Raw genomic sequence first — 4579 nt, forward strand, 5'->3', positions numbered from 1 at the left:
ATTATGATTGATATAACATTTTTCCACATACAAAAGGCTGTTACACTGTCAACGAAATGTACAATTTAAGAAATCGTACCCTGTTAAAGGGCACCTATGATGAAAATCATCTTTTGTAAGCTGTTTAGACTGAACTGTGTAGGTATAGTGTGTCCACTGTCATATTGGGGTGATATAATCACAAAGTCTCCTTTTAAAAATTTCCTGACGTCAAAATAGGATCCAAATCCCTTCCATTATGAGGCCGACTGCAGTGTGACGTAGGAGTGCGGTTTCCCCGCCTACCGAAATGATTGACAGTCGCGTATTCATATTTCTCCGTAGTAAAGCATATAATCATATTAACAAGACAGGATGTGCGCAAAACAATCGGGATTAAAAGATCTGTTCAGCTCTCTGTGATCATCAATCATCATCAAATGTGATCAAGAATGAGATTTATAAGTTTCAAACAGTGCATGTTTGTAATGAATTACATCGATTTTACCATCTTTACTTCATCACCATAGCTGCGTGTCAGTACAATTAAAAGAAGACGCTTTAATCCCGGTTTGCGGACATTAATCAGGTTTATTTTGTACATTAACATAACAGATATCCATATAGTAGTGTATATTGTTGTATATCCTGTCACATTTGCAGTGCAAAAACAGTGCAAAGTTAAATGCGTGAACTGTGTGTGTGTTTGTGCATGAACTTTGTAACGACATTGTGTGTGACTCATCGTTGCAGAAAGGCTTGAATTAACTCCATGACAAATACATCAAATCATCATTGGGAAAGTTCTTACTGTAGCATTTCTCACAAACGTTACATGAGATCTATTTCCTTTGTGTATGTCACTGTGCTGTTTATCCAACGAAGACACACTGACAGGCACATGGGAATGGTGTGCGGGAAGAACTAGCATTAAAGGCACAAGCAACAAAAACAGCTACAATGCGTTCAGAGCAATACATTTCAATATTCTGAAAGCTATAATAAATAATCTGATGGATGTTGTGAGCTGAAACTGAACAGACACATTCTGTAGACACAAAAGACTTATCTTAAATCTTGAAAAAGGGGTAAAATAGGTGCCCTTTAACACGTGGGCTGAGGTCACCTCTTTTGAGCACCTATTTTAACCTATTTTGTGCGCATGTTTTGATAATCCTTTTCGATATCGAAGAAAACCTTTAATTAGAAAGCTTTTTGTGTTGTAAAGCCATGTGACCAGACACCATTCACTTTAGCTAGATCTCTCTTGCTCTGGGTCTCTAATAAATGAAGTTAAACTAAACAAACCAGCATGAGTCAGTGGCTGTGTCTTGTTAGGCCGGCCCACTTAACAGGGGTCGAAGGTTGCTGTTGTATTCTCAGACTTGACTTGCAGGCATCTATTGGCTTTTGATGGATGTTGTTACTTAAGTGTGTAGGCTCTGGCCTCTGTAAAAGGGGGGGCCGTCCCCTCACATGCTCCCACCCCCTCCCTCATACTAAAGAGATCACAGGGGTGCAGCTGCTTCAGATGGCTTTGGGGTGGGGTGGGGGTCTGAGACCCTTCAATGAGAGAACAAAACCCTTTCATAAACACACACACTCAAGTTCACCCCTTACAACTGCCCCTATTTTCACACCCCTACAAAAAAAATGTTTGACAAGTGGAGGGTGCAAGAGTGCATTGAGGGCACAGCAGACATATTTGTCCTTACTTATACATTGCTAATTGCTGAAATAGGAGAATTATAAATCAAATAATACAGTTTGCTGCACCATGTGGCTTGATTTGTGATTAATTCCTTAATGGTCAGTTTATTACACGTGAATAAGTAACCCATTAGGTCAAGGATTTCATGTAGAGAGGCTGAATAAACTGCTATTGCATAAAACAGAACACAACATTTTAACTTTCAGTATCAAACTAGTTCAATATATGCTTTGAGCTATCAAACAGTTGTAGTGGGCCCTATGTACTTTGCTGACTCAGCAATTTTTCAACAAGGGTGCCAGTAATTGTATCTTTTACACTGATATCCTCCTCGATGGTACACAGTTGTCATCAAATTACAAATCAAAAACTTAAATATATTGCTGTTAAAGGCCAAACATTCCTCACACCAACAGGAAACTTATAGAACAAGCTAATGAAATTAGAAAATTATTTGTCATTTTGTTGAATGTGAGTTGCATCCCTGGAGTATTTCTCTATTTTAAATATTGCTTGGGGTAAAAATTGAAGGCAGAATGTTTAATTTGATTCAGAGATTGAGAGAGGTTAAACTGCAGAACAACATCTTGCCAAAAATTACTTGCATTGTGAGAAAATATACATCATGATACTCTACCCATGACAGGAATCCTGAAATCAGAAATCATTAAACGTTAAAGAGCTTAGCTGTATTTAAAAAACAAACATGTTTGTACATTTGTTGTCGACAATTTCCCTGTGAAAATAGCTCGTTATATTCACAATGCACTGGTCATTATACACTTTCAAATGTGTTGTGCTTCATGTGCTGTATTAGCATGGTGTCTTTTAATATCAGTTAATTACATGGCTATTTGGAATTTATAGAGCCTCTGTCTACTTCTAAAAAGTCATGGCAAAGTTGGCATCTATTATATACAATTGTGAAATGTGGATAGTTAATACGTTCAGGTTATAAAACTAGCAAAACTTCCAAGAAAATGTAAGACTGGTAAATCTGTTGGCCGCAAGGTGCACAGACTGTAGTGCAGATTCATTTGACTTGTTGAAGCTCTAATATTGCTGCATTTAAATGTTGGTTAGTAACAAATCACCCAAGACACAAGAAGCTGGTTAACTCTTGTGTTGGTATGTCAGCTACAGAGTATCTGTGTGTGGATTTAAGTGGGCAGCATTACGATTTGGGCGTTCAAGTGTGTCACAAAGCAGTTGCTGAGGAAAAACCAGGTCATATCTCCCTCTCTTTCTGAGCAGAATGGATATTTTACAACACCACTGAGACTGAACTATCAGTTTGCATAGGGCGGATACAGAAGAACACCTTACATAAGTTTCTCTATAGGGAGCTGGCAGGGAAGTACTGGACGAAATAGCTTAAATGACAATCATTACAGCCAAGGGCTACTTTTTTATTTATTTTTCGAGGCTTCTGATGTTCACATCAGTCTGCTTCCTCTCTCAGTTGACAGTCGCGCACGGGATTATTCTGCTCTAAATACAGGGGAGTTTTTAAACGAGCAGTTTCTAAATAATATACGATTGTTTCGTGTCATATTGGCGGTGATGAAAAAACGTTTCTTCCAGTAAAATCTCTTTATCTCCCACCTTCAAAACCGCTCTCCAAGTCCATGTTCCCGGCATGCACATGCGAGCTGTGGGCGGCTCTTAGCGATTTGAATGAGCAGAGTCACTTTCGGCGCCATTTTCGAGTGAGCGGCGATAACATCAACACTGAGCGCGCGCACACACAGAGAGGGAAAGAGAGAGAGGGACTGTGCGCGCGACGCTTCGCCTAAAAAAATAAGAATTATTATCCAAATTTTGGATAGCAGCACGATTTGGAGAACATTTAAATAGCAAAATCGCGTACGAGGTACAGTCGACATTCACAGAAGTGACCAGCGCAAACGGATTGTGGAGCCGAAGGAGAAAAGGGGGCTATCGTTCAGCTGCGTACTTAAGGGAAAACCTGCAAATTTTGAAAAATAATGTATAAAAATATCGCTGTAAGCCGGGAAAAATGTGGAAAAATTCTGGAAAATTCCACAGGGTCTTGGGACTGGGATTCAGCGGGGTGTTAGTGAAGATTGTGTCATTTTGGTGTTTTTTCGCGTCGCTTTTTGAGCGGGAGTAACGGACGAGCTGCTGGCGCAGATACACACAGTTCAGTCCGAGCCTGTGAAGCATCACACACACACTGAGCCCAGATTATAGAGGACACATCAGCCATTTCAACCGGTAAGGTGTTTAATTTCGAGCTTGTCATAAAATATGTTTTACGGTGTTTTTTAAAAATACCACATTTTAGTGAAACTGTCTTTAAAAGCTTGTTGTTTTAGGGGAAATGCGCCATTTTATGAGTCCTTACACGAAAGTCCTTGTTTGTTTATTTATTTATGCATTTATTAAAGTTAAAACTTCATAGTTCGTAGTGACTTGACGCTGTCACAATGTAACACGCTAGATTGAGACATCACAATGCAATATGCTACAAACTGAAGGGATAGCTAGTTTATGTAACTTTTATTAAAAACCGACATGACTTGTAAAGTTAGAGCTTTATTATCCTGGCTTGCCTTAAAATATGAATATTATCACACGTCCAGTGTCATTGTGTTTGTAGGATTTTTTTAAATAAATAGAAAATAGTTGTGGTTAGGCAGTTATTAGAGCAGAGGACGCGTTTTGTCTGCTAACAGCTAGAGAAAGTCTGATTCCTGCTATTCAGCTTTTCTTGGAAATGTGAATTGGAGTTCAGCAGAGTATGGTTGCAAGCATGGCAATTTCACCTTGTTATGTAAGATAGTGGAATTACGGACTGGGTTTGCTTTAAAAAATAACCTAACGTTAATTCTTTCCTGGCCTACAACAAACATTTGTATATTCCAA

This window comes from Danio aesculapii, chromosome 1, assembly GCF_903798145.1.
Source record: "Danio aesculapii chromosome 1, fDanAes4.1, whole genome shotgun sequence".
Lineage (NCBI taxonomy): Eukaryota > Metazoa > Chordata > Actinopteri > Cypriniformes > Danionidae > Danio > Danio aesculapii.